Below are 7161 nucleotides of genomic sequence, written 5' to 3' on the forward strand. Positions count from 1 at the left end.
CTTTGGGCATATGCTGGTGCGGTTGGCCCTGGGTTCCTCCTAATGCAAGACAATGCTAGACCTCATGTGGCTGGAGTGTGTCAGCAGTTCCTGCAAGACGAAGGCATTGATGCTATGGACTGGCCCGCCCGTTCCCCAGACCTGAATCCAATTGAGCACATCTGGGACAGCATGTCCCACTCCATCCACCAACGCCACGTTGCACCACAGACTGTCCAGGAGTTGGCGGATGCTTTAGTCCAGGTCTGGGAGGAGATTCCTCAGGAGACCATCCGCCACCTCATCAGGAGATTGCCCAGGCATTGTAGGGAGGTCATACAGGCACGTGGAGGCCACACACACTACTGAGTCTCATTTTGACTTGTTTTAAGGACATTACATCAAAGTTGGATCAGCCTGTAGTGTGTTTTACCACTTTAATTTTGAGTGTGACTCCAAATCCAGACCTCCATTGGTTAATAAATTTGATTTCAATTGATAATTTTTGTGTGATTTTGTTGTCAGCACATTCAACTATATAAAGAACAAAGTATTTAATAAGAATATTTCATTCATTCAGATCTAGGATGTGTTATTTTAGTGTTCCCTTTATTTTTTTTGAGCAATATATATATATATATATATATATATATATATATACACAGGTTGAGTATCCCATATCCAAATATTCCGAAATACGGAATATTCCGAAATACGGACTTTTTTGAGTGAGAGCGAGATAGTGAAATCTTTGTTTTCTGTGGCTCAATGTACACAAACTTTGTTTAATACGCAAAGTTATTAAAAATATTGTATTAAATGACCTTCAGGCTGTGTGTATAAGGTGTATATGAAACATAAATGAATTGTGTGAATGTAGACACACTTTGTTAAATGTACAAAGTTATTAAAAATATTGGGCAAAATGACCTTAAGGCTGTGTGTATAAGGTGCATATAAAACATAAATGCATTCTGTGCTTAGATTTAGGTAACATCACCATGATATCTCATTATGGTATGCAATTATTCCAAAATACGGAAAAATCCGATATCCAAAATACCTCTGGTCCCAAGCATTTTGGATAAGGGATACTCAACCTGTATATATATATATATATATATATATATATATAGTGATATTATACACTGTATACTGTGTTCCTTCCAACTATACATATTTACACACGTGAAACTGATTATTATTAAAATCCTTTGTATGTGCCTCCGTACCTTTTTGCTACAGGGGCACTGTCTGAGGCTCTGGCTGAAGGGAAGGACACTCTTATCAATGATTCAGTAATCAGCAGCCATCAGGACACTCACTGCATCCAGATCAGCAGCCAGCACAGTTGGACTGAGGAGCGACAACTCCTCTGTGTCAGGAAAGCAAGAACAGTTATCCTGCCAGACTGCCATGCCTTCACGGAGCTGAGCTAGCTTCGTTTTCAGGCTTCAGTACGATGGAGGGGGCGGAGCATATATGATAATGTTGTGCCATGCTAGGGTGTGAAGGAGGTGCCAAAACGAGATACTGTACAGCGCAACTGGGGAAGGGGCGGCTGCACTGCAGTGCCGGAATCTTCCTCTTCCATGTCTAGTGTTTAATCTGCCGATGACTAGAAGGGGTTGGCCCGCCAGATTCTCAATATGCGGGGCTTTAAAACGGCCACTAGCAGCCTTCATGCTGTAGCAGGAAATATTTTTTTCCTGTCTACGGCAGCACAGCAGACGTTGTGGGCCTATTTCAATGGGGGGCCTGGAGCTGCAGCTCCACCCGCCCCATTGTTAATCCGGCTCTGGGCTCAATGTATGGGTGTTGTGGACACACAGGAGTGGGAATAGTCCCTGTTGGTCGGCATGCTGACCGGCGGGTTATTCAGCGTTCTGGATCCCGGCGTCGGTAAGACCGTCGGTCACATAACTGCATCCCTTTTGAAACACTGCTGTTCTACCATTATATTCTATAGGAGTTGTGGCAATAATGGGATCAGACCAATAGTACCAGCGGGATGCAATTAAAATACTGGCTGTCAGGATCCCGGTGTCGGCAAGACCGTCGGTCACATAACTGCATCCCTTTTGAAACACTGCTGTTCTGCCATTATATTCTATAGAAGTTGTGGCAATAATGGGATCAGACCAATCGTACCAGCGGGATGCAATTAAAATACTGGCTGTCAAGATCCCAGCATTCAGGAGACTGACTCTGGAATCCCAACAGCCAGTGAAATACTGCCGGACGGAACCCCGACCACCTCAGGTTATTCCCACTTGGTTGGTGGGTGCACGCTGGGGGGGAAATGGGAATATAACCTGTGGCGAGTGATGGAAGCCACTGGGCCCTAAGCGTGGCGAATGCAGCAAGCCGGGATTCCGATAGATGGGATGCCATTGTCACACACAGTAAAGACAGCCGGCATCCTGTCTGCCGGTAAAACATATCGATCCTGTGCCAGCACTGTAGTGTAAATAAGCAAATTAAGATGTTAAATATCCTCATTTCTAGACCCGCTGGTTCCACTTTAACAGGTAAATCTTGTATGTGGGTTCCCACTGCTGTATTCAAAACCAGCCCAAGGCTGGGCAGCAGGGCCGGTTCTAGGGTTTGCAGCGCCCCGGGTGGGCAATAGGGGCGTGGCTTCATACAGGGGGCGTGGTCAGTTACGACCCCTGTACAGTAGTAGTGATGTGCGGTGCGCGATGACGTCATCGCGCACCGCACAGCAAAGGTCCTCTCCACGAAGAGAAACTAGACGCTACGCTTCTAGTTCCCTTCACAGCGGGGGGCAGCGACAGCGGGACAGAGCGGGCAGCGGGGGGCACAGCAGCAGCGGATCTTGCCATGGAGCGCCACCCTCCAGATGGCGCGGCGCCCTCCGGAAGGCGGCGCCCCGGGGAAAAAGTCCTGCTTGCCCGTGGCAAGATCCGCTACTGCTGGGCAGCACATATCTGGTACCTTAGTTATAATGGACAGGGTCAGTGCCGTTTCTAGCGGCGGGCGAGTCGCGGCACTTTGCGTGTCCTTATCTCTCCCTCTTCCCGAGCATTCCTGCTCGGGGGGCGGAGTTTTGCGAAATTATGCATTTGCACGACGCAATCGCGTCATTCCCCAAGCAGGAGTACTCAAGAAAAGCCTGGAAGGAGGAGGCGGCCGGCACGAGGGAGGTGAGGTGGCTCGACCCAAAGAGCGGGAAGATCTTCTATGTAAGTAGTCTCTCTCTCTCTCCCTTCCTTCCCCCCCCCACTTGACACTTGCCTGCCGCACTGTTTAAAATGGGGACACCTGCCTGCCGCACTCTGTAAAATGGGGACACCTGCCTGCCGCACTGTTTAAAATGGGGACACCTGCCTGCCGCACTCTGTAAAATGGGGACACCTGCCTGCCGCACTGTTTAAAATGGGGACACCTGCCTGCCGCACTCTGTAAAATGGGGACACCTGCCTGCCGCACTGTGGAAAATGGGGACACCTGCCTGCCGCACTCTGTAAAATGGGGTCACCTGCCTGCCGCACTGTGTAAAATGGGGACACCTGCCTGCCGCACTGTGTAAAATGGGGACACCTGCCTGCTGTACTGTGTAAAATGGGGACATCTGCCTGCCGTGCTGTGTAAAATTGGGACACCTGCCTGCCATGCTGTGTAAAATGGGGACACCTGCCTGCCGCACTGTGTAAAATAGGGACACCTGCCTGCCGCGCTGTGTAAAATGGGGACACCTGCCTGCCGCGCTGTTTAAAATGGGGACACCTGCCTGCCGCACTGTTTAAAATGGGGACACCTGCCTGCGTACTGTGTAAAATGGGGACACCTGCCTACCGCACTGGGTAAAATGAGGACACCTGCCTGCCGCGCTGTGTAAAATGGGGACACCTGCCTGCCGTGCTGTGTAAAATGGGGACACCTGCCTGCCGCACTGTTTAAAATGGGGACACCTGCCTGCGTACTGTTTAAAATGGGGACACCTGCCTGCCGTGCTGTTTAAAATGGGGACACCTGCCTGCCGCACTGTGTAAAATGGGGACACCTGCCTGCCGCACTGTGTAAAATGGGGATACCTGCCTGCCGCACTCTGTAAAATGGGGACACCTGCCTGTCGCACTGTTTAAAATGGGGACACGTGCCTGCCATACTGTGTAAAATGGGGACACTTGCCTGCTGTAATGTGTAAAATGGGGACTTTTGATTTTTATATTTTTTTCCCTGTGGTGGTGATATCAGATGAGGCCACGCCCACTTTAATGAGACCACACCCATTTAAATCAGGCCACGTCCCCTTGTCTGGAGCGCGCCTTTGGCGCACGCATGCTTTTTCTTTTTATAGCTATGGGGGGGTGGCACATTTTTTTTTAAGCAATGGGGGGGGCGCATTTTGTAATCTCGCACTGGGAGCCAAATTGGCTAGAAACGGCCCTGGACAGGGTGCAAAAACTGTGTGTTCATGTTGTGAGAACAGCCGCAGCACCCTGCGCTGTCTCCTCTATGTGCATAAATGCTGTGCAGGGCCGGTTCTAGGGATTTTTGCGCCCCAGGCGGGAAATAGGGGCGTGGCTTCATACAGGGGGCGTGGTCAGCTACGCCCCCTGTACAGTAGTAGCGCTGATGAAATGCAGTGCGGTGCGCGATGACGTCATCGCGCACCGCACAGCAAAGGTCCTCTCCACGAAGGGAAACTAGACACGTAGCGTCTAGTTCCCTTCGTGGAGAGGACCTTTGCTGTGCGGTGCGCGATGACGTGATCACGCACCGCACAGTAAAGGTCCTCTCTTTGAAGGTCCTCTCCACTGTATTCGTGGAGAGGACCTTTGCTGTGCGGTGCGCGATGACGTCATCGCGCACCGCACTGCATTTCATCGGCGCTACTACTGTACAGGGGGCGTAGCTGACCATGCGGATCTTGCCGTGGTGCGGTGCCCTCCGGATGGCGCCGGTGCCCTCCGGAAGGCGGCGCCCCGGGCAAAAGTCCTGCTTGCCCGTGGCAAGATCCGCTACTGATGCTGTGCACTAGGACTCAGAGTCTGCGGGAGGTGCAACCACTGTCCTGATGTGATACTGCACATGTGCAGGCTGCAGCCATCTTTGCAGCCATCTTTGCTGTGTAAGAGTGTCACCGTACTTAGGGGGTCATTCCGAGTTGTTCGATCGCAAGCTGCTTTTAGCAGCTTTGCACACGCTAAGCCGCCGCCTACTGGGAGTGAATCTTAGCTTATCAAAATTGCGAACGAAAGATTAGCAGAATTGCGAATAGACACTTCTTAGCAGTTTCTGAGTAGCTCCAGACTTACTCGGCATCTGCGATCAGTTCAGTCAGTTTCGTTCCTGGTTTGACGTCACAAACACACCCAGCGTTCGCCCAGACACTCCCCCGTTTCTCCAGCCACTCCCGCGTTTTTCCCAGAAACTGTAGCGTTTTTTCGCACACACCCATAAAACGGCCAGTTTCCGCCCAGAAACACCCACTTCCTGTCAATCACATTACGATCACCAGAACGAAGAAAAAACCTCGTAATGCCGTGAGTAAAATACCTAACTGCATAGCAAATTTACTTGGCGCAGTCGCACTGCGGACATTGCGCATGCGCATTAGCGACTAATCGCTCCGTTGCGAGAAAAAAATACAGAGCGAACAACTCGGAATGACCCCCTTAGCTCTTTAGAGAGGAGACCTCTGTAAGGCAACTTCTGGTTACTGCCATTGACCTTTACAGTACCACTGTATTCTTTTATTACCCTATACCTGCTGTTTACCAATAAAGCCAGCATCCTGGTTAAGGACTCTCTGGGGAGAAATCAATTGTTATTGCAATCCGATCTCCCATCTAAAGTGAAGTGAGATCACAGGAGTGATATTCAATTGAAGCTGGTTATTGCGCTTATTGCGCCCATTAGTTTCGTGATTAACCTGGTACAGCAGCTAAACCCGACTAAACTAATGGATGCGATCGTGAAAAGTGCTGTTTGGGTGACCAAAGAGGTCTAATTTTTACACATTTCAGCTCTTCATCCCTGGTGGGTGTGAGCTGAAATGCCGGTGACTGCAGCTGTTGGCACCCGACAAGCGCAATAATTGAATAGCTCCGTCAGTCGCACAGGAGAAACAGCTGCTGGTGCTAATGACTAAATTACTCCCTCTGTGTGGCCTAAAAGTCACTTTTGCATCTGCCGTGCCCCATCTTAATAGGCGATCTATATCAATATGCAGAAGCTACTAAAACCACACTTGAATGCATTGTCAGTCTTCCCGACCTGCCCGGATTTAGAGATCTAAGGTAATACCACTCCCATGGCACCATCTGGTTCACCTAATCTACGCACTTTGGTGAAAATCTAAATACACCTGTGCTAATCATTTCACTCAGTAACCCAGAGGTTCTCAAATGCGGTCCTCGAGGCACGCCAACAGTCGAGGTTTAAGGTATATCCATGGCTCAGCACAGATGGTTAAATCAAATTAATTGAGGTGCCAATTAAGGGCCTTATTCAGGTTTGTTAGCAAACCAAAAAGCTCAGTAACGGTCAAAACCATGTGCACTGCAGGTGGAGCAGATGTAACATGTGCAGAGAGAGTTAGATTTGGGTGGGGTGTGTTCAAACCGAAATCTAAATTGCAGTGTAAAAATAAAGCAGCCAGTATTTACCCTGCACAGAAACAATATAACCCACCCAAATCTAACTCTCTCTGCACATGTTACATCTGCTCCACCTGCAGTGCGACATGGGCAGTGTAGAACTGGCTGACCGGGTAACAGCTTCCAGTCCATTTATGCCAGGACTATGTTTAGAAGTATCCAGCTCTTTACACCTGCTACCTGCAGGTGATTGCAAGTGCAAATGCTGAGAACCGGGTGCTAAACATTGTACCGGCATAAATGGACCGGAAGCATTTCCCCGGTCAGCCAGTCTGACGCAGAACATGGGTTTGTCCATTAGCATACCTCCCTACTGTCCCGATTTTCGCGGACAGTCCCATTTTTTGGGGACTGTCCCACCCGCGGGCCGCAGTGTCCCGCGGTGGGGGGGGGGGGGGCAGTTGGGAGGCTCCTGCGCGTGCAGGGCAACGGTGAATAGACGCTGTGCGCATGCGCACATCGTCTATTCAGTAGAGTCAGATGGAGAGGGGGCATGCCAGCTGCTCACAGATCGCTGGGTATGCCCCCTCAGCAGGGCCGGCCATAGGCATAG

This window comes from Pseudophryne corroboree, chromosome 1 (assembly GCF_028390025.1).
Source record: "Pseudophryne corroboree isolate aPseCor3 chromosome 1, aPseCor3.hap2, whole genome shotgun sequence".
Taxonomy (NCBI): domain Eukaryota; kingdom Metazoa; phylum Chordata; class Amphibia; order Anura; family Myobatrachidae; genus Pseudophryne; species Pseudophryne corroboree.